The following is a 25,273-nucleotide window of genomic DNA, read 5'->3' on the forward strand; positions in this document are numbered from 1 at the left end:
GGAGATTCAACTGAGGCAGCACAAGGGAACTCTCATCTGGGGACAACAACTGCAGGGAGAACACATATTTTCAGATGAACATGGGAGGGCAGAAGGCTGCCTAATACTGAAGCACCCCCAAACAACAAACCAAATGCAACAACTAGTGCAAGCATTCCTGGGGGAAGGCCTGCAGCAGATGGATTTGCATATGGTGATGTCATCCAAGCAGTGGGTCAAAGTTGGCTTCAACCCTCGTCTGCATATGAAAAGAGAAAAGGGGCGTGCAGGGCATGGCGGCCTTTTGCGGCGCTTGGATGACCCCTAGTTCGCATTAAACACCTCCACCCTCCTTCGGTGTGGGGCTATGCCCCTGCCCCTGAAGCATTCAAGCTGATTTCTTGCAGCAGCTGGGCACTGTAACAGCTCCAGAGCTGCTCTGTAAGGCAAGTAAAAGGGTGTGGGCCCTGCAGCACTACCTGTAGTTTGCATTGTGCGTTGGAAGGCACAAAGTAAGCAGACGGGAGAAGTCAGGATAGTGCGCAAGGGCATAGAAGGGAGCAACTCAAGAAAAGAGAAGTGGAAACAGACAGCAAACTAGGCTGGAGAGAGACCTGAGACAAAGAGATCTGAATTATACGAGAGCCGACCAGGGGAAACACAAATTATGCAGTCAAGTGTCCAACATTTGGGGAAACCGCAGGAGCAGCACACCCAGAGTGCAATGGGTGAGCCTTGCCCTGGGAGAAGCACCTTCATGATCATAGTATCTCACCTGGCAGGTAAGTAGGAGTTGGGCTAGAGCTGGGGAGGGTCGCTGCTCGGGCACCCCCCTGTCAAGTGAAGGAGATCCAACTGAGGCAGCACATGGAAACTCTCGAAAGAAGAACAAGGCTAGAGGAAGATCTGAGACAAATAAATCTGACTTTTACCAGAGCTGACCAGAGGAAAGCACAAACACAGTCCCCCACTACCACAAATAATGCAGTCGAGTTTCCCACATTTGGGGAAATCACAGGGGTCAGCATACCCAGAATGCAATGAATGAACCTCACCCTGGGAGAACAATCTTCATGACCATGGTATCTCCTATGCAAAATAAGTATGATTTGGGATAGTGCTGGGGAGGGCCGCTGCTCAGGCACATCTCTGTCAAGAATTTATAAAGTCTATACATATATATAACCAAATGTCAATATATATATATATAGAACCCAGCGCTCCTATCAAAACGTATCTATTTCACCAATTTGTTGCTTATTTAATCTTTATACATCTATTAATTTTCACCATATATTATAAAATGCTGCTCCCATAGGTAGTACTGTTCTACCAATAATAAACCAAATTTTAAAGATAATCACACTTGTTATCAAGGGAGCGCAAAAAATAAAATATACAAGCTCTTTTTTTTTAAAAAATATATATAGACAGAAGAAACCCACATTCAATAAAATACAATGGAGTCAACATATATAGGCACCACTATCCATATCTAAATGTAATCAGGATCTATTTCATATTGCCCTTGATGACAACGGAATGTTTATTAAAGTGTCCAAAAAATCCTCCTGGATACAGCTGTTGTAATTTAATCGTTACTTTCCAATTGTAATTGATACATTAAATTCCTTCTTGTGGATGAACAGCAACAGTTGTAACCAACGCCTCTTATTTACTGCAGTTAAAGTTCATATGTAACTCACGTGAGTAATGAAAGAAAACAGGGGGAGAGCGCTGTGATGGTTGGTGAAACACAGCGGTATGCTACGACCCCCGTTAACCGTGGCTGGATCTTATTGGCACTCGCGGTCGGGATATTTCTCCCTGCCGTGGGGTAGAGACCTCCTTTTGCTCGGTCTCAAATTGCTTTTTCCCCTTCACCGCTGTCTTTACATCAGACGTCCGCCGTGATGTAGCTCGTTCATGAACGGGCTTATATCTCAGCAATCAGAGTGTCCGGTAATCACTTTCTCCGCTGTTATCCAAGAGCGGTTTCGTCAGAGGATACATCAGCAGCCTAGCAGGCTCTTTTTAAAATGCACCGGACCAATAGCATTACTAATTAGTTGATTGGATACATACATGTACTAATTGGATGCATACATGTAATGACCCACATATGGAACAACTTTCTAATTGCAATTGCACATATAAAGGCATTTCATAATATAAAAATAAGCAACATGGTGATTAAAAATAATAATAAAATAAGCAACAAGGTGGTTTAAAAAATAACAGAAAATATATAATCTATATACAGATTAACCTATAATCTTTCAATCAATACCTCATATCTATAATCACATATACATAATTCAGAGACTCAGCACTAAGGATCCCCATTTACTTATATAAAACCTTTTAGGGTAACATAAATCCATGCCACTACTAAAGTAGTTCTTGTGGCGCAGGGGAAACATCAAATGCACTCTATGCAGCTAGTCCCATGTTCGAATCCAACCCGCTCAGCTTAACATCCATATTATTTATTTACTTTTAATGGGATCATTCTATCAATTCATTTTTACCTTTAATTTTTGTTAATATTATTTCTATATTTCATTATTTTAACCCCTGGAATAATTACATTGCTGTTTAAACAACAAAAAGAAATGAAGAAAAAATAAATATTAAACAGACAATTTAAGGATTCGAAGATTTAAATATTTAAAGATTTTAAAATTTAAAACAGGGAGGGGGGGGGGAGGGGGGCCTTTTGGGAGAAGGAGGGAAAAAAAAATAGAAAAAAAATATATATATATAGAACCAAGAGAAAGTGTAAAAAGAGGATGGAGGAAGAAATCTGATGTTCATCATTACTAGTGGATTTTACTAAAGAACTTTAAAGGAACACACACAACAGGATTATACAGTTTCATCCTAAGAGGAAAGCTGTTTCCAAAATAGCTACTTCTAATAATTTTGTTTATTTATTAAACATACAATAAATGGATATTCAATAAATAATATATTAGGTAAATCAATAGATAAAATCTTCAGAGACTGCCAATGTTGTTCAGTTCGATGCTCTCATTCAGACCATCAGGTGTAAGGGTACCCAAAGAAAAAATCCAAAATGCCTCCCTTGTCAAGTAAAGGAGATTCAACTGAGGCAGCACAAGGGAACTCTCATCTGGGGACAACAACTGCAGGGAGAACACATATTTTCAGATGAACATGGGAGGGCAGAAGGCTGCCTAATACTGAAGCACCCCCAAACAACAAACCAAATGCAACAACTAGTACAAGCATTCCTGGGGGAAGGCCTGCAGCAGATGGATTTGCATATGGTGATGTCATCCAAGCAGTGGGTCAAAGTTGGCTTCAACCCTCGTCTGCATATGAAGAGAGAAAAGGGGCGTGCAGGGCATGGCGGCCTTTTGCGGCGCTTGGATGACCCCTAGTTCGCATTAAACACCTCCACCCTACTTCGGTGTGGGGCTCATGTTGGCTATGCCCCAGCCCCTGAAGCATTCAAGCTGATTACTTGCAGCAGCTGGGCACTGTAATAGCTCCAGAGCTGCTCTGTAAGGCAACTAAAAGGGTGTGGGCCCTGCAGCACTACCTGTAGTTCGCATTGTGCGTTGGAAGGCACAAAGTAAGCAGACGGGAGAAGTCAAGATAGTGCGCAAGGGCATAGAAGGTAGTGGCTCAAGAAATGAGAAGTGTAAACAGACAGCAAACTAGGCTGGAGAGAGACATGAGACAAAGAGATCTGAATTATACGAGAGCCGACCAGGGGAAACACAAATTATGCAGTCAAGTTTCCCACATTTGGGGATATCGCAGGAGCAGCACACCCAGAGTGCAATTGGTGAGCCTTGCCCTGGGAGAAGCACCTTCATGATCATAGTATCTCAAATGGCAGGTAAGTAGGAGTTGGGCTAGAGCTGGGGAGGGTCGCTGCTCGGGCACCCCCCTGTCAAGTGAAGGAGATCCAACTGAGGCAGCACAAGGGAACTCTCGAAAGAAGAACAAGGCTAGAGGAAGATCTGAGACAAAGAAATCTGACTTTTACCAGAGCTGACCAGAGGAAAGCACAAACACAGTCCCCCACTACCACAAATAATGCTGTCAAGTTTACCACATTTGGGGAAATAACAGGGGTCAGCATACCCAGAATGCAATGAATGAACCTCACCCTGGGAGAACAATCTTCATGACCATGGTATCTCCTATGCAAAATAAGTATGATTTGGGATAGGGCTGGAGAGGGCCGCTGCTCAGGCACATCTCTGTCAAGTAAAGGAGATTCAACTGAGGCAGCACAAGGGAACTCTCATCTGGGGACAACAACTGCAGGAGGTACACATATTTTCAGATGAACATGGGAGGGCAGAAGGCTGCCTAATACTGAAGCACCCCCAAACAACAAACCAAATGCAACAACTAGTGCAAGCATTCCTGGGGGAAGGCCTGCAGCAGATGGATTTGCATATGGTGATGTCATCCAAGCAGTGGGTCAAAGTTGGCTTCAACCCTCGTCTGCATATGAAAAGATAAAATTGGCATGCAGGGCATGGCGGCCTTTTGCGGTGCTTGGATGACCCCTAGTTCGCATTAAACACCTCCACCCTCCTTCGGTGTGGGGCTCATGATGGCTATGCCCCAGCCCCTGAAGCATTCAAGCTGATTTCTTGCAGCAGCTGGGCACTGTAACAGCTCCAGAGCTGCTCTGTAAGGCAAGTAAAAGGGTGTGGGCCCTGCAGCACTACCTGTAGTTTGCATTGTGCGTTGGAAGGCACAAAGTAAGCAGACGGGAGAAGTCAGGATAGTGCGCAAGGGCATAGAAGGGAGCAACTCAAGAAAAGAGAAGTGGAAACAGACTGCAAATTAGGCTGGAGAGAGACCTGAGACAAAGAGATCTGAATTATACGAGAGCCGACCAGGTGAAACACAAATTATGCAGTCAAGTGTCCAACATTTGGGGAAACCGCAGGAGTAGCACACCCAGAGTGCAATGGGTGAGCCTTGCCCTGGGAGAAGCACCTTCATGATCATAGTATCTCACCTGGCAGGTAAGTAGGAGCTGGGGAGAGTCGCTGCTCGGGCACCCCCCTGTTAAGTGAAGGAGATCCAACTGAGGCAGCACAAGGGAACTCTCGAAAGAAGAACAAGGCTAGAGGAAGATCTGAGACAAAGAAATCTGACTTTTACCAGAGCTGACCAGAGGAAAGCACAAATAATGCAGTCCAGTTTCCCACATTTGGGGAAATCACAGGGGTCAGCATACCCAGAATGCAATGAATGAACCTCACCCTGGGAAAACAATCTTCATGACCATGGTATCTCCTATGCAAAATAAGTATGATTTGGGATAGAGCTGGGGAGGGCCGCTGCTCAGGCACATCTCTGTCAAGTAAAGGAGATTCAACTGAGGCAGCACAAGGGAACTCTCATCTGGGGACAACAACTGCAGGGAGAACACATATTTTCAGATGAACATGGGAGGGCAGAAGGCTGCCTAATACTGAAGCACCCCCAAACAACAAACCAAATGCAACAACTAGTGCAAGCATTCCTGGGGGAAGGCCTGCAGCAGATGGATTTGCATATGGTGATGTCATCCAAGCAGTGGGTCAAAGTTGGCTTCAACACTCATCTGCATATGAATAGAGAAGAGGGGCGTGCAGGGCATGGCAGCCTTTTGCTGCGCTTGGATGACCCCTAGTTCGCATTAAACACCTCCACCCTCCTTCGGTGTGGGGCTCATGTTGGCTATGCCCCAGCCCCTGAAGCATTCAAGCTGATTTCTTGCAGCAGCTGGGCACTGTAACAGCTCCAGAGCTGCTCTGTAAGGCAAGTAAAAGGGTGTGGGCCCTGCAGCACTACCTGTAGTTCGCATTGTGCGTTGGATAGAGATGAGCGGGTTCGGTTCCTCGGAATCCGAACCCACCCGAACTTCAGCTTTTTTTACACGGATCCGAGCGACTCGGATCTTCCCGCCTTGCTCGGTTAACCCGAGCGCGCCCGAACGTCATCATGACGCTGTCGGATTCTCGCGAGGCTCGGATTCTATCGCGAGACTCGGATTCTATATAAGGAGCCGCGCGTCGCCGCCATTTTACACGTGCATTGAGATTGATAGTGAGAGGACGTGGCTGGCGTCCTCTCCGTTTAGAGAAGAAATAGATAGGAGAGTGAGAGTGAGACAGTGACACTTCATTTACTGGAGCTTAGGAGGAGTACTCAGACAGAGAGTGCAGAATTTTGCTGATAGTATTAGTTAGTTATACTAGTGACAGAGTGAGACAGTGACACTTCATTTACTGGAGCTTAGGAGGAGTACTCAGACAGAGAGTGCAGAATTTTGCTGATAGTATTAGTTAGTTATACTAGTGACTGACCAGTGACCACCAGTGCAGTTTTATATTATTTAATATAATCCGTTCTCTGCCTGAAAAAACGATACACAGTGACTCAGTCACATACCATATCTGTGCTCAGCCCAGTGTGCTGCTGCATCATCTATGTATAATATCTGACTGTGCTCACACAGCTTAATTGTGGGGGAGACTGGGGAGCAGTTAGGTTATAGCAGGAGCCAGGAGTACATAATAAAATTAAACAGTGCACACTTTTTTTCTGCAGGAGTGCCACTGCCAGTGTGACTGACCAGTGACCTGACCACCAGTATATAGTATACTATATTGTATTGTGAATGTCTGCCTGTAAAAGTTAAACACACGTTGTGTGACTTGTGTGGTGTTTTTTTATTCTATAAAATAAAAATCTCATTCTGCTGACAGACAGTGTCCAGCAGGTCCGTCATTATATAATATATACCTGTCCGGCTGCAGTAGTGATATATATATATTTTTTATATCATTATTTATCATCCAGTCGCAGCAGACACAGTACGGTAGTTCACGGCTGTAGCTACCTCTGTGTCGGCACTCGGCAGTCCATCCATAATTGTATACCACCTACCCGTGGTTTTTTTTTTTCTTTCTTCTTTATACATACTACATCTCATTATCATCCAGTCTATATTAGCAGCAGACACAGTACAGTACGGTAGTCCACGGCTGTAGCTACCTCTGTGTCGGCACTCGGCAGTCCGTCCATAATTGTATACCACCTACCCGTGGTTTTTTTTTTCTTTCTTCTTTATACATACTACATCTCATTATCAACCAGTCTATATTAGCAGCAGACACAGTACGGTATTCCACGGCTGTAGCTACCTCTGTGTCGGCACTCGGCAGTCCATCCATAATTGTATACCACCTACCCGTGGTTTTTTTTTCTTTCTTCTTTATACATACTACATCTCATTATCATCCAGTCTATATTAGCAGCAGACACAGTACAGTACGGTAGTCCACGGCTGTAGCTACCTCTGTGTCGGCACTCGGCAGTCCGTCCATAATTGTATACCACCTACCCGTGGTTTTTTTTTTCTTTCTTCTTTATACATACTACATCTCATTATCAACCAGTCTATATTAGCAGCAGACACAGTACGGTAGTCCACGGCTGTAGCTACCTCTGTGTCGGCACTCGGCAGTCCATCCATAATTGTATACCACCTACCCGTGGTTTTTTTTTCTTTCTTCTTTATACATACTACATCTCATTATCATCCAGTCTATATTAGCAGCAGACACAGTACAGTACGGTAGTCCACGGCTGTAGCTACCTCTGTGTCGGCACTCGGCAGTCCGTCCATAATTGTATACCACCTACCCGTGGTTTTTTTTTTCTTTCTTCTTTATACATACTACATCTCATTATCAACCAGTCTATATTAGCAGCAGACACAGTACGGTAGTCCACGGCTGTAGCTACCTCTGTGTCGGCACTCGGCAGTCCATCCATAATTGTATACCACCTACCCGTGGTTTTTTTTTCTTTCTTCTTTATACATACTACATCTCATTATCATCCAGTCTATATTAGCAGCAGACACAGTACAGTACGGTAGTCCACGGCTGTAGCTACCTCTGTGTCGGCACTCGGCAGTCCGTCCATAATTGTATACCACCTACCCGTGGTTTTTTTTTCTTTCTTCTTTATACATACTACATCTCATTATCATCCAGTCTATATTAGCAGCAGACACAGTACAGTACGGTAGTCCACGGCTGTAGCTACCTCTGTGTCGGCACTCGGCAGTCCGTCCATAATTGTATACCACCTACCCGTGGTTTTTTTTTTCTTTCTTCTTTATACATACTACATCTCATTATCATCCAGTCTATATTAGCAGCAGACACAGTACAGTACGGTAGTCCACGGCTGTAGCTACCTCTGTGTCGGCACTCGGCAGTCCGTCCATAATTGTATACCACCTACCCGTGGTTTTTTTTTCTTTCTTCTTTATACATACTACATCTCATTATCATCCAGTCTATATTAGCAGCAGACACAGTACAGTACGGTAGTCCACGGCTGTAGCTACCTCTGTGTCGGCACTCGGCAGTCCGTCCATAATTGTATACCACCTACCCGTGTTTTTTTTTTTCTTTCTTCTTTATACATACTACATCTCATTATCAACCAGTCTATATTAGCAGCAGACACAGTACGGTAGTCCACGGCTGTAGCTACCTCTGTGTCGGCACTCGGCAGTCCATCCATAATTGTATACTAGTATCTATCCATCTCCATTGTTTACCTGAGGTGCCTTTTAGTTGTGCCTATTAAAATATGGAGAACAAAAATGTTGAGGTTCCAAAATTAGGGAAAGATCAAGATCCACTTCCACCTCGTGCTGAAGCTGCTGCCACTAGTCATGGCCGAGACGATGAAATGCCAGCAACGTCGTCTGCCAAGGCCGATGCCCAATGTCATAGTACAGAGCATGTCAAATCCAAAACACCAAATATCAGTAAAAAAAGGACTCCAAAACCTAAAATAAAATTGTCGGAGGAGAAGCGTAAACTTGCCAATATGCCATTTAACACACGGAGTGGCAAGGAACGGCTGAGGCCCTGGCCTATGTTCATGGCTAGTGGTTCAGCTTCACATGAGGATGGAAGCACTCAGCCTCTCGCTAGAAAACTGAAAAGACTCAAGCTGGCAAAAGCAGCAAAGAACTGTGCGTTCTTCGAAATCCCAAATCCACAAGGAGAGTCCAATTGTGTCGGTTGCGATGCCTGACCTTCCCAACACTGGACGTGAAGAGCATGCGCCTTCCACCATTTGCACGCCCCCTGCAAGTGCTGGAAGGAGCACCCGCAGTCCAGTTCCTGATAGTCAGATTGAAGATGTCAGTGTTGAAGTACACCAGGATGAGGAGGATATGGGTGTTGCTGGCGCTGGGGAGGAAATTGACCAGGAGGATTCTGATGGTGAGGTGGTTTGTTTAAGTCAGGCACCAGGGGAGACACCTGTTGTCCGTGGGAGGAATATGGCCACTGACATGCCTGGTGAAAATACCAAAAAAATCAGCTCTTCGGTGTGGAAGTATTTCAACAGAAATGCGGACAACAGGTGTCAAGCCGTGTGTTGCCTTTGTCAAGCTGTAATAAGTAGGGGTAAGGACGTTAACCACCTCGGAACATCCTCCCTTATACGTCACCTGCAGCGCATTCATAATAAGTCAGTGACAAGTTCAAAAACTTTGGGGCGACAGCGGAAGCAGTCCACTGACCAGTAAATCCCTTCCTCTTGTAACCAAGCTCACGCAAACCACCCCACCAACTCCCTCAGTGTCAATTTCCTCCTTCCCCAGGAATGCCAATAGTCCTGCAGGCCATGTCACTGGCAATTCTGACGAGTCCTCTCCTGCCTGGGATTCCTCCGATGCATCCTTGCGTGTAACGCCTACTGCTGCTGGCGCTGCTGTTGTTGCTGCTGGGAGTCGATGGTCATCCCAGAGGGGAAGTCGTAAGCCCACTTGTACTACTTCCAGTAAGCAATTGACTGTTCAACAGTCCTTTGCGAGGAAGATGAAATATCACAGCAGTCATCCTGCTGCAAAGCGGATAACTGAGGCCTTGACAACTATGTTGGTGTTAGACGTGCGTCCGGTATCCGCCGTTAGTTCACAGGGAACTAGACAATTTATTGAGGCAGTGTGCCCCCGTTACCAAATACCATCTAGGTTCCACTTCTCTAGGCAGGCGATACCGAGAATGTACACGGACGTCAGAAAAAGACTCACCAGTGTCCTAAAAAATGCAGTTGTACCCAATGTCCACTTAACCACGGACATGTGGACAAGTGGAGCAGGGCAGGGTCAGGACTATATGACTGTGACAGCCCACTGGGTAGATGTATGGACTCCCGCCGCAAGAACAGCAGCGGCGGCACCAGTAGCAGCATCTCGCAAACGCCAACTCTTTCCTAGGCAGGCTACGCTTTGTATCACCGCTTTCCAGAATACGCACACAGCTGAAAACCTCTTACGGCAACTGAGGAAGATCATCGCGGAATGGCTTACCCCAATTGGACTCTCCTGTGGATTTGTGGCATCGGACAACGCCAGCAATATTGTGTGTGCATTAAATATGGGCAAATTCCAGCACGTCCCATGTTTTGCACATACCTTGAATTTGGTGGTGCAGAATTTTTTAAAAAACGACAGGGGCGTGCAAGAGACGCTGTCGGTGGCCAGAAGAATTGCGGGACACTTTCGGCGTACAGGCACCACGTACAGAAGACTGGAGCACCACCAAAAACTACTGAACCTGCCCTGCCATCATCTGAAGCAAAAAGTGGTAACGAGGTGGAATTCAACCCTCTATATGCTTCAGAGGTTGGAGGAGCAGCAAAAGGCCATTCAAGCCTATACAATTGAGCACGATATAGGAGGTGGAATGCACCTGTCTCAAGCGCAGTGGAGAATGATTTCAACGTTGTGCAAGGTTCTGATGCCCTTTGAACTTGCCACACGTGAAGTCAGTTCAGACACTGCCAGCCTGAGTCAGGTCATTCCCCTCATCAGGCTTTTGCAGAAGAAGCTGGAGACATTAAAGGAGGAGCTAACACGGAGCGATTCCGCTAGGCATGTGGGACTTGTGGATGGAGCCCTTAATTCGCTTAACAAGGATTCACGGGTGGTCAATCTGTTGAAATCAGAGCACTATATTTTGGCCACCGTGCTCGATCCTAGATTTAAAGCCTACCTTGGATCTCTCTTTCCGGCAGACACAAGTCTGCTGGGGTTGAAAGACCTGCTGGTGAGAAAATTGTCAAGTCAAGCGGAACGCGACCTGTCAACATCTCCTCCTTCACATTCTCCCGCAACTGGGGGTGCGAGGAAAAGGCTCAGAATTCCGAGCCCACCCGCTGGTGGTGATGCAGGGCAGTCTGGAGCGACTGCTGATGCTGACATCTGGTCCGGACTGAAGGACCTGACAACGATTACGGACATGTCGTCTACTGTCACTGCATATGATTCTCTTAACATTGAAAGAATGGTGGAGGATTATATGAGTGACCGCATCCAAGTAGGCACGTCACACAGTCCGTACTTATACTGGCAGGAAAAAGAGGCAATTTGGAGGCCCTTGCACAAACTGGCTTTATTCTACCTAAGTTGCCCTCCCACAAGTGTGTACTCCGAAAGAGTGTTTAGTGCCGCCGCTCACCTTGTCAGCAATCGGCGTACGAGGTTACATCCAGAAAATGTGGAGAAGATGATGTTCATTAAAATGAATTATAATCAATTCCTCCGCGGAGACATTGACCAGCAGCAATTGCCTCCACAAAGTACACAGGGAGCTGAGATGGTGGATTCCAGTGGGGACGAATTGATAATCTGTGAGGAGGGGGATGTACACGGTGATATATCGGAGGATGATGATGAGGTGGACATCTTGCCTCTGTAGAGCCAGTTTGTGCAAGGAGAGATTAATTGCTTCTTTTTTGGGGGGGGTCCAAACCAACCCGTCATATCAGTCACAGTCGTGTGGCAGACCCTGTCACTGAAATGATGGGTTGGTTAAAGTGTGCATGTCCTGTTTATACAACATAAGGGTGGGTGGGAGGGCCCAAGGACAATTCCATCTTGCACCTCTTTTTTCTTTTATTTTTCTTTGCGTCATGTGCTGTTTGGGGAGGGTTTTTTGGAAGGGCCATCCTGCGTGACACTGCAGTGCCACTCCTAGATGGGCCCGGTGTTTGTGTCGGCCACTAGGGTCGCTTATCTTACTCACACAGTCAGCTACCTCATTGCGCCTCTTTTTTTCTTTGCGTCATGTGCTGTTTGGGGAGGGTTTTTTGGAAGGGCCATCCTGCGTGACACTGCAGTGCCACTCCTAGATGGGCCCGGTGTTTGTGTCGGCCACTAGGGTCGCTTATCTTACTCACACAGTCAGCTACCTCATTGCGCCTCTTTTTTTCTTTGCGTCATGTGCTGTTTGGGGAGGGTTTTTTGGAAGGGCCATCCTGCGTGACACTGCAGTGCCACTCCTAGATGGGCCCGGTGTTTGTGTCGGCCACAAGGGTCGCTTATCTTACTCACACAGTCAGATACCTCATTGCGCCTCTTTTTTTCTTTGCGTCATGTGCTGTTTGGGGAGGGTTTTTTGGAAGGGACATCCTGCGTGACACTGCAGTGCCACTCCTAGATGGGCCCGGTGTTTGTGTCGGCCACTAGGGTCGCTTATCTTACTCACACAGCGACCTCTGTGCAAATTTTAGGACTAAAAATAATATTGTGAGGTGTGAGGTATTCAGAATAGACTGAAAATGAGTGTAAATTATGGTTTTTGAGGTTAATAATACTTTGGGATCAAAATGACCCCCAAATTCTATGATTTAAGCTGTTTTTTAGGGTTTTTTGAAAAAAACACCCGAATCCAAAACACACCCGAATCCGACAAAAAAAATTCGGTGAGGTTTTGCCAAAACGCGGTCGAACCCAAAACACGGCCGCGGAACCGAACCCAAAACCAAAACACAAAACCCGAAAAATTTCCGGCGCTCATCTCTAGCGTTGGAAGGCACAAAGTAAGCAGACGGGAGAAGTCAGGATAGTGCGCAAGGGCATAGAAGGGAGCGGCTCAAGAAAAGAAAAGTGGAAACAGACAGCAAACTAGGCTGGAGAGAGACCTGAGACAAAGACATCTGAATTATACGAGAGCCGACCAGGGGAAACACAAATAATGCAGTCAAGTTTCCAACATTTGGGGAAATCACAGGGGTCAGCATACCCAGAATGCAATGAATGAACCTCACCCTGGGAGAACAATCTTCATGACCATGGTATCTCCTATGCAAAATAAGTATGATTTGGGATAGAGATGAGCGACTCGGATCTTCCCGCCTTGCTCGGTTAACCCGAGCGCGCCCGAACGTCATCATGACGCTGTCGGATTCTCGCGAGGCTCGGATTCTATCGCGAGACTCGGATTCTATATAAGGAGCCGCGCGTCGCCGCCATTTTCACACGTGCATTGAGATTGATAGGGAGAGGACGTGGCTGGCGTCCTCTCCATTTAGATTATAAGAGACTGAGAGAGATTTACTGGAGCTGACTAGGAGGAGTACTGTTACTGTAGAAGTGTAGAGACTGAGTGGAGAGAGTTTACTAGTGAGGACAGTGCAGTTTACTTTATAATCCGTTCTCTGCCTGAAAAAAGCGATACACAGCACACAGTGACTCAGTCACATACCATATCTGTGTGCACTGCTCAGGCTCAGGCCAGTGTGCTGCATCATCTATTATCTATATATAATATTATATATATCTGTCTGACTGCTCAGCTCACACAGCTTATAATTGTGGGGGAGACTGGGGAGCACTACTGCAGTGCCAGTTATAGGTTATAGCAGGAGCCAGGAGTACATAATATATTATATAGTGAGTGACCACCAGACACACAGTGCAGTTTATTTAATATATCCGTTCTCTGCCTGAAAAAAGCGATACACACAGTGACTCAGTCAGTCACATACCATATCTGTGTGCACTGCTCAGGCTCAGGCCAGTGTGCTGCATCATCTATTATCTATATATAATATTATATATATCTGTCTGACTGCTCAGCTCACACAGCTTATAATTGTGGGGGAGACTGGGGAGCACTACTGCAGTGCCAGTTATAGGTTATAGCAGGAGCCAGGAGTACATAATATATTATATAGTGAGTGACCACCAGACACACAGTGCAGTTTATTTAATATATCCGTTCTCTGCCTGAAAAAAGCGATACACACAGTGACTCAGTCAGTCACATACCATATCTGTGTGCACTGCTCAGGCTCAGGCCAGTGTGCTGCATCATCTATATATATTATATATCTGTCTGACTGCTCAGCTCACACAGCTTATAATTGTGGGGGAGACTGGGGAGCACTACTGCAGTGCCAGTTATAGGTTATAGCAGGAGCCAGTAGTACATATTATATTAAAATTAAACAGTGCACACTTTTGCTGCAGGAGTGCCACTGCCAGTGTGACTGACCAGTGACCTGACCACACTGACCACCAGTATAGTTAGTAGTATACTTATATTGTGATTGCCTGAAAAAGTTAAACACTCGTCGTGTGACTTCACTTGTGTGTTTTTTTTTTTTTATTCTATAAAAATAAAACTCATTCTGCTGACAGACAGTGTCCAGCAGGTCCGTCATTATATAATATATAATATATACCTGTCCGGCTGCAGTAGTGATATATATATATTTTTTATATCATTTATCATCCAGTCGCAGCAGACACAGTACGGTAGTTCACGGCTGTGGCTACCTCTGTGTCTCTGCACTCGGCAGGCAGTCCGTCCATAATTGTAATACCACCTAACCGTGGATTTTTTTCATTCTTCTTTATACATACATAGTTACATAGACATCTTCTCTTTATCAACCAGTCTATATTAGCTGCAGACACAGTACAGTACGGTAGTTCACGGCTGTGGCTACCTCTGTGTCTGCACTCGGCAGGCAGTCCGTCCATAATTGTATACCACCTAACCGTGGTTTTTTTTCATTCTTCTTTATACATACATAGTTACATAGACATCTTCTCTTTATCAACCAGTCTATATTAGCTGCAGACACAGTACAGTACGGTAGTTCACGGCTGTGGCTACCTCTGTGTCTGCACTCGGCAGGCAGTCCGTCCATAATTGTATACCACCTAACCGTGGATTTTTTTCAGTCTTCTTTATACATACATAGTTACATAGACATCTTCTCTTTATCAACCAGTCTATATTAGCTGCAGACACAGTACAGTACGGTAGTTCACGGCTGTGGCTACCTCTGTGTCTGCAGTCGGCAGGCAGTCCATAATTGTATACTAGTATCCATCTCCATTGTTTACCTGAGGTGCCTTTTAGTTGTGCCTATTAAAATATGGAGAACAAAAATGTTGAGGTTCCAAAATTAGGGAAAGATCAAGATCCACTTCCACCTCGTGCTGAAGCTGCTGCCACTAGTCATGGCCGAGACGATGAAATGCCAGCAACGTCGTCTGCCAAGGCCGATGCCCAATGTCATAGTACAGAGCATGTCAAATCCAAAACACCAAATATCAGAAAAAAAAGGACTCCAAAACCTAAAATAAAATTGTCGGAGGAGAAGCGTAAACTTGCCAATATGCCATTTACCACACGGAGTGGCAAGGAACGGCTGAGGCCCTGGCCTATGTTCATGGCTAGTGGTTCAGCTTCACATGAGGATGGAAGCACTCAGCCTCTCGCTAGAAAAATGAAAAGACTCAAGCTGGCAAAAGCAGCACAGCAAAGAACTGTGCATTCTTCGAAATCCCAAATCCACAAGGAGAGTCCAATTGTGTCGGTTGCGATGCCTGACCTTCCCAACACTGGACGTGAAGAGCATGCGCCTTCCACCATTTGCACGCCCCCTGCAAGTGCTGGAAGGAGCACCCGCAGTCCAGTTCCTGATAGTCAGATTGAAGATGTCAGTGTTGAAGTACACCAGGATGAGGAGGATATGGGTGTTGCTGGCGCTGGGGAGGAAATTGACCAGGAGGATTCTGATGGTGAGGTGGTTTGTTTAAGTCAGGCACCCGGGGAGACACCTGTTGTCCGTGGGAGGAATATGGCCGTTGACATGCCAGGTGAAAATACCAAAAAAATCAGCTCTTCGGTGTGGAGGTATTTCACCAGAAATGCGGACAACAGGTGTCAAGCCGTGTGTTCCCTTTGTCAAGCTGTAATAAGTAGGGGTAAGGACGTTAACCACCTCGGAACATCCTCCCTTATACGTCACCTGCAGCGCATTCATAATAAGTCAGTGACAAGTTCAAAAACTTTGGGTGACAGCGGAAGCAGTCCACTGACCAGTAAATCCCTTCCTCTTGTAACCAAGCTCACGCAAACCACCCCACCAACTCCCTCAGTGTCAATTTCCTCCTTCCCCAGGAATGCCAATAGTCCTGCAGGCCATGTCACTGGCAATTCTGACGAGTCCTCTCCTGCCTGGGATTCCTCCGATGCATCCTTGCGTGTAACGCCTACTGCTGCTGGCGCTGCTGTTGTTGCCGCTGGGAGTCAATGGTCATCCCAGAGGGGAAGTCGTAAGCCCACTTGTACTACTTCCAGTAAGCAATTGACTGTTCAACAGTCCTTTGCGAGGAAGATGAAATATCACAGCAGTCATCCTACTGCAAAGCGGATAACTGAGGCCTTGACAACTATGTTGGTGTTAGACGTGCGTCCGGTATCCGCCGTTAGTTCACAGGGAACTAGACAATTTATTGAGGCAGTGTGCCCCCGTTACCAAATACCATCTAGGTTCCACTTCTCTAGGCAGGCGATACCGAGAATGTACACGGACGTCAGAAAAAGACTCACCAGTGTCCTAAAAAATGCAGTTGTACCCAATGTCCACTTAACCACGGACATGTGGACAAGTGGAGCAGGGCAGGGTCAGGACTATATGACTGTGACAGCCCACTGGGTAGATGTATGGACTCCCGCCGCAAGAACAGCAGCGGCGGCACCAGTAGCAGCATCTCGCAAACGCCAACTCTTTCCTAGGCAGGCTACGCTTTGTATCACCGCTTTCCAGAATACGCACACAGCTGAAAACCTCTTACGGCAACTGAGGAAGATCATCGCGGAATGGCTTACCCCAATTGGACTCTCCTGTGGATTTGTGGCATCGGACAACGCCAGAAATATTGTGTGTGCATTAAATATGGGCAAATTCCAGCACGTCCCATGTTTTGCACATACCTTGAATTTGGTGGTGCAGAATTTTTTAAAAAACGACAGGGGCGTGCAAGAGATGCTGTCGGTGGCCAGAAGAATTGCGGGACACTTTCGGCGTACAGGCACCACGTACAGAAGACTGGAGCACCACCAAAAACTACTGAACCTGCCCTGCCATCATCTGAAGCAAGAAGTGGTAACGAGGTGGAATTCAACCCTCTATATGCTTCAGAGGTTGGAGGAGCAGCAAAAGGCCATTCAAGCCTATACAATTGAGCACGATATAGGAGGTGGAATGCACCTGTCTCAAGTGCAGTGGAGAATGATTTCAACGTTGTGCAAGGTTCTGATGCCCTTTGAACTTGCCACACGTGAAGTCAGTTCAGACACTGCCAGCCTGAGTCAGGTCATTCCCCTCATCAGGCTTTTGCAGAAGTAGCTGGAGGCATTGAAGAAGGAGCTAAAAGGGAGCGATTCCGCTAGGCATGTGGGACTTGTGGATGCAGCCCTTAATTCGCTTAACAAGGATTCACGGGTGGTCAATCTGTTGAAATCAGAGCACTACATTTTGGCCACCGTGCTCGATCCTAGATTTAAAGCCTACCTTGGATCTCTCTTTCCGGCAGACACAAGTCTGCTGGGGTTGAAAGACCTGCTGGTGACAAAATTGTCAAGTCAAGCGGAACGCGACCTGTCAACATCTCCTCCTTCACATTCTCCCGCAACTGGGGGTGCGAGGAAAAGGCTCAGAATTCCGAGCCCACCCGCTGGCGGTGATGCAGGGCAGTCTGGAGCGACTGCTGATGCTGACATCTGGTCCGGACTGAAGGACCTGACAACGATTACGGACATGTCGTCTACTGTCACTGCATATGATTCTCTCAACATTGATAGAATGGTGGAGGATTATATGAGTGACCGCATCCAAGTAGGCACGTCACACAGTCCGTACTTATACTGGCAGGAAAAAGAGGCAATTTGGAGGCCCTTGCACAAACTGGCTTTATTCTACCTAAGTTGCCCTCCCACAAGTGTGTACTCCGAAAGAGTGTTTAGTGCCGCCGCTCACCTTGTCAGCAATCGGCGTACGAGGTTACATCCAGAAAATGTGGAGAAGATGATGTTCATTAAAATGAATTATAATCAATTCCTCCGCGGAGACATTGACCAGCAGCAATTGCCTCCACAAAGTACACAGGGAGCTGAGATGGTGGATTCCAGTGGGGACGAATTGATAATCTGTGAGGAGGGGGATGTACACGGTGATATATCGGAGGGTGAAGATGAGGTGGACATCTTGCCTCTGTAGAGCCAGTTTGTGCAAGGAGAGATTAATTGCTTCTTTTTTGGGGTGGTCCAAACCAACCCGTCATATCAGTCACAGTCGTGTGGCAGACCCTGTCACTGAAATGATGGGTTGGTTAAAGTGTGCATGTCCTGTTTTGTTTATACAACATAAGGGTGGGTGGGAGGGCCCAAGGACAATTCCATCTTGCACCTCTTTTTTCTTTTCTTTTTCTTTGCATCATGTGCTGATTGGGGAGGGTTTTTTGGAAGGGACATCCTGCGTGACACTGCAGTGCCACTCCTAGATGGGCCCGGTGTTTGTGTCGGCCACTAGGGTCGCTAATCTTACTCACACAGTCAGCTACCTCATTGCGCCTCTTTTTTTCTTTGCGTCATGTGCTGTTTGGGGAGGGTTTTTTGGAAGGGACATCCTGCGTGACACTGCAGTGCCACTCCTAGATGGGCCCGGTGTTTGTGTCGGCCACTAGGGTCGCTAATCTTACTCACACAGCTACCTCATTGCGCCTCTTTTTTTCTTTGCGTCATGTGCTGTTTGGGGAGGGTTTTTTGGAAGGGCCATCCTGCGTGACACTGCAGTGCCACTCCTAGATGGGCCCGGTGTTTGTGTCGGCCACTAGGGTCGCTAATCTTACTCACACAGCTACCTCATTGCGCCTCTTTTTTTCTTTGCGTCATGTGCTGTTTGGGGAGGGTTTTTTGGAAGGGACATCCTGCGTGACACTGCAGTGCCACTCCTAGATGGGCCCGGTGTTTGTGTCGGCCACTAGGGTCGCTTATCTTACTCACACAGCGACCTCGGTGCAAATTTTAGGACTAAAAATAATATTGTGAGGTGTGAGGTATTCAGAATAGACTGAAAATGAGTGTAAATTATGGTTTTTGAGGTTAATAATACTTTGGGATCAAAATGACCCCCAAATTCTATGATTTAAGCTGTTTTTTAGTGTTTTTTGAAAAAAACACCCGAATCCAAAACACACCCGAATCCGACAAAAAAAATTCGGTGAGGTTTTGCCAAAACGCGTTCGAACCCAAAACACGGCCGCGGAACCGAACCCAAAACCAAAACACAAAACCCGAAAAATTTCAGGCGCTCATCTCTAATTTGGGATAGGGCTGGGGAGGGCCGCTGCTCAGGCACATCTCTGTCAAGTAAAGGCGATTCTTGTGACAGTTGTCTTCAACAATATGCGCAACAAAACTTGAAGTGCAGCTATATCTAGTGTAAATAGAAGTGACCCCACACTTCAAAAACTGAACAATGGTGAAAAGAATTATTACACTTGAAAATTAGCGCTCATCAAATTATCATGTGAAATGGAATTATATTCAACTGGAAAAATTTTCATTCACCCTTATTAGTAGGTAGATCCTCATGAGATGATGGAACAGTCCATAGGACAACACAGATGGTATATCACCCAGGAGTTCACTGCAGCCCCAGCAGATGGAAATGGAAGACGTGCACTATCTCTCTGCTTTTAATCTGTATTGATCCTTGGACACTTTGGACACAACCATCCTTTGCTATCCTGCATGCTATTGGACTTCTGGAGAGATAGTGCACGTCTTCCATTTCCATCTGCTGGGGCTGCAGTGAACTCCTGGGTGATATACCATCTGTGTTGTCCTATGGATTTTATTACATGCTTATGTTCTTTTAATTTCTTGTAAGTTTTATCGGTGTATTAAAACCAGTGCGTGTTTTAAAGAAATACTACACTATGGTCGTTGTTTAATGGTGCCTCGTATTTCCAAAATTTCATTCCACTGGAGAAAGAGGCATCTATCGTTACAGGTCTCCTGGGATACTTATACATTGTGTTTGAATCTTTGGCTGATTTGAGGAACGTCTAGAGTATAAACTGTTCCATCATCTCATGAGGATCTACCTACTAATAAGGGTGAATGAAAATTTTTCCAGTTGAATATAATTCCATTTCACATGATAATTTGATGAGCGCTAATTTTCAAGTGTAATAATTCTTTTCACCAAGTAAAGGCGATTCAACTGAGGCAGCACAAGGGAACTCTCATCTTGGGACAACAACTGCAGGGAGAACACATATTTTCAGATGAACATGGGAGGGCAGAAGGCTGCCTAATACTGAAGCACCCCCAAACAACAAACCAAATGCAACAACTAGTGCAAGCATTCCTGGGGAAGGCCTGCAGCAGATGGATTTGCATATGGTGATGTCATCCAAGCAGTGGGTCAAAGTTGGCTTCAACCCTCGTCTGCATATGAAAAGAAAAAAGGGATGTGCAGGGAATGGCGGCCTTTTGCGGCGCTTGGATGACCCCTAATTCGCATTAAACATCTCCATTCTCCTTCGGTGTGGGGCTCATGTTGGCTATGCCCCAGCCCCTGAAGCATTCAAGCTGATTTCTTGCAGCAGCTGGGCACTGTAACAGCTCCAGAGCTGCTCTGTAAAGCATGTAAAAGGGTGTGGGCCCTGCAGCACTACCTGTAGTTTGCATTGTGCGTTGGAAGGCACAAAGTAAGCAGACAGGAGAGGTCAGAATAGTGCGCAAGGGCATAGAAGGGAGCGGCTCAAGAAAAGAGAAGTGGAAACAGACAGCAAACTAGGCTGGAGAGAGACCTGAGACAAAGAGATCTGAATTATACGAGAGCCGACCAGGGGAAACACAAATTATGCAGTCAAGTTTCCCACATTTGGGGAAATCACAGGGGCAGCACACCCAGAGTGCAATGGGTGAGCCTTGCCCTGGGAGAAGCACCTACATGATCATAGTATCTCACCTGGCAGGTAAGTAGGAGTTGGGCTAGAGCTGGGGAGGGTCGCAGCTCGGGCACCCCCCTGTCAAGTGAAGGAGATCCAACTGAGGCAGCACAAGGGAACTCTCGAAAGAAGAACAAGGCTAGAGGAAGATCTGAGACAAAGAAATCTGACTTTTACCAGAGCTGACCAGAGGAAAGCACAAACACAGTCCCCCACTACCACAAATAATACAGCCAAGTTTCCCACATTTGGGGAAATCACAGGGGTCAGCATACCCAGAATGCAATGAATGAACCTCAACCTGGGAGAACAATCTTCATGACCATGGTATCTCCTATGCAAAATAAGTATGATTTGGGATAGAGCTGGGGAGGGCCGCTGCTCAGGCACATCTCTGTCAAGTAAAGGAGATTCAACTGAGGCAGCACAAGGGAACTCTCATCTGGGGACAACAACTGCAGGGAGAACACATATTTTCAGATGAACATGGGAGGGCAGAAGGCTGCCTAATACTGAAGCACCCCCAAACAACAAACCAAATGCAACAACTAGTGCAAGCATTCCTGGGGGAAGGCCTGCAGCAGATGGATTTGCATATGGTGATGTCATCCAAGCAGTGGGTCAAAGTTGGCTTCAACCCTCGTCTGCATATGAAAAGAAAAAAGGGATGTGCAGGGCATGGCGGCCTTTTGCGGCGCTTGGATGACCCCTAATTCACATTAAACACCTCCACCCTCCTTCGGTGTGGGGCTCATGTTGGCTATGCCCCAGCCCCTGAAGCATTCAAGCTGATTTCTTGCAGCAGCTGGGCACTGTAACAGCTCCAGAGCTGCTCTGTAAAGCATGTAAAAGGGTGTGGGCCCTGCAGCACTACCTGTAGTTTGCATTGACGTTGGAAGGCACAAAGTAAGCAGACAGGAGAGGTCATAATAGTGCGCAAGGGCATAGAAGGGAGCGGCTCAAGAAAAGAGAAGTGGAAACAGACAGCAAACTAGGCTGGAGAGAGACCTGAGACAAAGAGATCTGAATTATACGAGAGCCGACCAGGGGAAACACAAATTATGCAGTCAAGTTTCCCACATTTGGGGAAATCGCAAGAGCAGCACACCCAGAGTGCAATGGGTGAGCCTTGCCCTGGGAGAAGCACCTTCATGATCATAGTATCTCACCTGGCAGGTAAGTAGGAGTTGGGCTAGAGCTGGGTAGGGTCGCTGCTCGGGCACTTCTCTGTCAAGTGAAGGAGATCCAACTGAGTCAGCACAAGGGAACTCTCGAAAGAAGAACAAGGCTAGAGGAAGATCTGAGACAAATAAATCTGACTTTTACCAGAGCTGACCAGAGGAAAGCACAAACACAGTCCCCCACTACCACAAATAATGAAGTCGAGTTTCCCACATTTGGGGAAATCACAGGGGTCAGCATACCCAGAATGCAATGAATGAACCTCACCCTGGGATAACAGTCTTCATTACCATGATATCTCCTATGCAAAATAAGTATGATTTGGGATAGGGCTGGGGAGGGCCGCTGCTCAGGCACATCTCTGTCAAGTAAAGGAGATTCAACTGAGGCAGCACAAGGGAACTCTCATCTGGGGACAACAACTGCAGGGAGAACACATATTTTCAGATGAACATGGGAGGGCAGAAGGCTGCCTAATACTGAAGCACCCCCAAACAACAAACCAAATGCAACAACTAGTACAAGCATTCCTGGGGGAAGGTCTGCAGAAGACGGATTTGCATACAGTGATGTCATCCAAGCAGTGGGCCAAAGTTGGCTGGAACCCTCATCTGCATATGAAAAGAGAAAAGGGGTATGCAGGGAATGGCGGCCTTTTGCGGCGCTTGGATGACCCTTAGTTCGCATTAAACACCCCCACCCTCCTTCGGTGTGGGGCTCATGTTGGCAATGCCCCAGCCCCTGAAGCATTCAAGCTGATTTCTTGCAGCAGCTAGGCACTGTAACAGCTCCAGAGCTGCTCTGTAATGCAAGTAAAAGTTTGTGTGCCCTGCAGCACTACCTGTAGTTTGCATTGTGCATTGGAAGGCACAAAGTAAGCAGACAGGAGGAGAAGTCAGGATAGTGCACAAGGGTATAGAAGGGAGGGGCTTAAAAAAAAAGAAGTGGAAACAGACTGCAAACTAGGCTGGAGAAAGACCTGAGACAAAGAGATCTGAATTATATGAAAGCCGACCAGTGGATACACAAATTATGCAGCCAAGTTTCCCACATTTGGGGAAATCACAGGGGCAGCACACCCAGAGTGCAATGGGTGAGCCTTGCCCTGGGAGAAGCACCTTCATGATCATAGTATCTCACCTGGCAGGTAAGTAGGAGTTGGGCTAGAGCTGGGGAGGGTCGCTGCTTGTGCACCCCCCTGTCAAGTAAAGGAGATCCAACTGAGGCAGCACAAGGGAACTCTCGAAAGAAGAACAAGGCTAGAGGAAGATCTGAGACAAAGAAATCTGACTTTTACCAGAGCTGACCAGAGGAAAGCACAGACACAGTCCCCCACTACCACAAATAATGCAGTCAAGTTTCCCACATTTGGGGAAATCACAGGGGTCAGCATACCCAGAATGCAATGAATGAACCTCACCCTGGGAGAACAATCTTCATGACCATGGTATCTCCTATGCAAAATAAGTATGATTTAGGATAGGGCTGGGGAGGGCCGCTGCTCAGGCACATCTCTGTCAAGTAAAGAAGATTCAACTGAGGCAGCACAAGGGAACTCTCATCTGGGGACAACAACTGCAGGGAGAACACATATTTTCAGATGAACATGGGAGGGCAGAAGGCTGCCTAATACTGAAGCACCCCCAAACAACAAACCAAATGCAACAACTAGTGCAAGCATTCCTGGGGGAAGGCCTGCAGCAGATGGATTTGCATATGGTGATGTCATCCAAGCAGTGGGTCAAAGTTGGCTTCAACCCTCGTCTGCATATGAAAAGAGAAAAGGGGCGTGCAGGGCATGGCGGCCTTTTGCGGTGCTTGGATGACCCCTAGTTCGCATTAAACACCTCCACCCTCCTTCGGTGTGGGGCTCATGTTGGCTATGCCCCAGCCCCTGAAGCATTCAAGCTGATTTCTTGCAGAAGCTGGGCACTGTAACAGCTCCAGAGCTGCTCTGTATGGCAAGTAAAAGGGTGTGGGCCCTGCAGCACTACCTGTAGTTCGCATTGTGCGTTGGAAGGCACAAAGTAAGCAGATGGGAGAAGTCAGGATAGTGTGCTAGGGCATAGAAGGGAGCGGCTCAAGAAAAGAGAAGTGGAAACAGACAGCAAACTAGGCTGGAGAGCTCTTCTGTCTATATTTTGCAAACCTGCTCTTGTCCTCTCCAGCTGCTCCATGTAGATTTGACGTCTGGAAAGGTGCATAACCCACTGACAAGCAGGCACACTCCTGCATGAGTTTTCTCTCTCACTAGCTGGATGATACACAATCATTTGCATGTGCTCCACCTCCGACACACCACCCACCCAACCACCCAGTGACCAGAGCCACCCACAAGCCAACTGGCTCCGTGATTTAATTTGCACAGTGTAGTCATCCAGGCAGCATGTCCTTCTCAATGGAAGGATCTCTGGTTCCATGGAATCTTCCAAATTGGAATGCTGCGGAATAAAAAGGATTTAAATATTCAGCTTGCTAGCATTCAATGTACCTGCGGCTTGGCTTTAGCACATGGGTCTTCATCCTGTGGCCCTCCAGCTGCTGTGAAACTACACATCCCAGCATGCCCTGCCACAGTTTTGCTATTAAGGTATGCTAAAACTGAGGCAGGGCATGCTGGGATGTGTAGTTCCACAGCAGCTGGAGGGTCGCAGGTTGAAGACCCATGTTCTAGCATGCCTGTTCTATGATGCATGTACCGTGATGTCACAATCAGCTTGAAATGGGGTGTCTAGCAGGCATTTGCCGACAGCCACTTGAGGGAGATGCAGCATATCGGAGGTCTTCGATGCCTTTCCAGCAAATGCACACCACCTGCTGCTGGTCTGGACACAAAACAATGCCCACAATCGAAGTCCCAAAATGCCCAACTACAGGATTCATGTAAGTAGTGAATTTAGGAATGAATTTAGAAGTAGGAAATTAAGTTAGTTCACAAGTACATTAAAATTCAGATCTAAAGTCTAGGTAGGCCTCACGTCC

At 46.7% G+C, this 25,273-nt stretch overlaps 12 non-coding genes and 1 pseudogene across 12 annotated transcripts; all 13 read right to left on the reverse strand.

Annotated features, from left to right (window-relative positions):
• Positions 1–606: 606 nt before the first annotated feature.
• Positions 607–769, reverse strand: LOC134952889 (U1 spliceosomal RNA). Its single transcript, XR_010185269.1, has one exon. It is a non-coding gene; the product is annotated as a U1 spliceosomal RNA (small nuclear RNA).
• A 152-nt stretch (positions 770–921) lies between these two features.
• LOC134950347 (U1 spliceosomal RNA) lies at positions 922–1,085 on the reverse strand. The gene has a single exon (XR_010183282.1). It is a non-coding gene; the product is annotated as a U1 spliceosomal RNA (small nuclear RNA).
• A 2,610-nt stretch (positions 1,086–3,695) lies between these two features.
• On the reverse strand, positions 3,696–3,858 carry LOC134953553 (U1 spliceosomal RNA). Its single transcript, XR_010185632.1, has one exon. It is a non-coding gene; the product is annotated as a U1 spliceosomal RNA (small nuclear RNA).
• A 152-nt stretch (positions 3,859–4,010) lies between these two features.
• On the reverse strand, positions 4,011–4,174 carry LOC134951259 (U1 spliceosomal RNA). The gene has a single exon (XR_010184033.1). It is a non-coding gene; the product is annotated as a U1 spliceosomal RNA (small nuclear RNA).
• A 671-nt stretch (positions 4,175–4,845) lies between these two features.
• On the reverse strand, positions 4,846–5,008 carry LOC134953019 (U1 spliceosomal RNA). Its single transcript, XR_010185367.1, has one exon. It is a non-coding gene; the product is annotated as a U1 spliceosomal RNA (small nuclear RNA).
• A 129-nt stretch (positions 5,009–5,137) lies between these two features.
• LOC134953357 (U1 spliceosomal RNA) lies at positions 5,138–5,291 on the reverse strand (annotated as a pseudogene).
• A 7,709-nt stretch (positions 5,292–13,000) lies between these two features.
• LOC134953137 (U1 spliceosomal RNA) lies at positions 13,001–13,164 on the reverse strand. The gene has a single exon (XR_010185450.1). It is a non-coding gene; the product is annotated as a U1 spliceosomal RNA (small nuclear RNA).
• A 7,817-nt stretch (positions 13,165–20,981) lies between these two features.
• On the reverse strand, positions 20,982–21,144 carry LOC134952534 (U1 spliceosomal RNA). The gene has a single exon (XR_010185037.1). It is a non-coding gene; the product is annotated as a U1 spliceosomal RNA (small nuclear RNA).
• A 152-nt stretch (positions 21,145–21,296) lies between these two features.
• On the reverse strand, positions 21,297–21,460 carry LOC134951677 (U1 spliceosomal RNA). Its single transcript, XR_010184373.1, has one exon. It is a non-coding gene; the product is annotated as a U1 spliceosomal RNA (small nuclear RNA).
• Positions 21,461–22,130: 670 nt separating this feature from the next.
• On the reverse strand, positions 22,131–22,293 carry LOC134952285 (U1 spliceosomal RNA). Its single transcript, XR_010184843.1, has one exon. It is a non-coding gene; the product is annotated as a U1 spliceosomal RNA (small nuclear RNA).
• Positions 22,294–22,445: 152 nt separating this feature from the next.
• Positions 22,446–22,609, reverse strand: LOC134951882 (U1 spliceosomal RNA). The gene has a single exon (XR_010184539.1). It is a non-coding gene; the product is annotated as a U1 spliceosomal RNA (small nuclear RNA).
• Positions 22,610–23,283: 674 nt separating this feature from the next.
• On the reverse strand, positions 23,284–23,446 carry LOC134952638 (U1 spliceosomal RNA). The gene has a single exon (XR_010185120.1). It is a non-coding gene; the product is annotated as a U1 spliceosomal RNA (small nuclear RNA).
• A 152-nt stretch (positions 23,447–23,598) lies between these two features.
• Positions 23,599–23,762, reverse strand: LOC134950881 (U1 spliceosomal RNA). The gene has a single exon (XR_010183722.1). It is a non-coding gene; the product is annotated as a U1 spliceosomal RNA (small nuclear RNA).
• Between the last annotated feature and the right edge of the window lie 1,511 nt (positions 23,763–25,273).

The sequence above is a fragment of the Pseudophryne corroboree genome, chromosome 8, assembly GCF_028390025.1.
Source record: "Pseudophryne corroboree isolate aPseCor3 chromosome 8, aPseCor3.hap2, whole genome shotgun sequence".
In the NCBI taxonomy this organism is placed as follows: Eukaryota; Metazoa; Chordata; class Amphibia; order Anura; family Myobatrachidae; genus Pseudophryne; species Pseudophryne corroboree.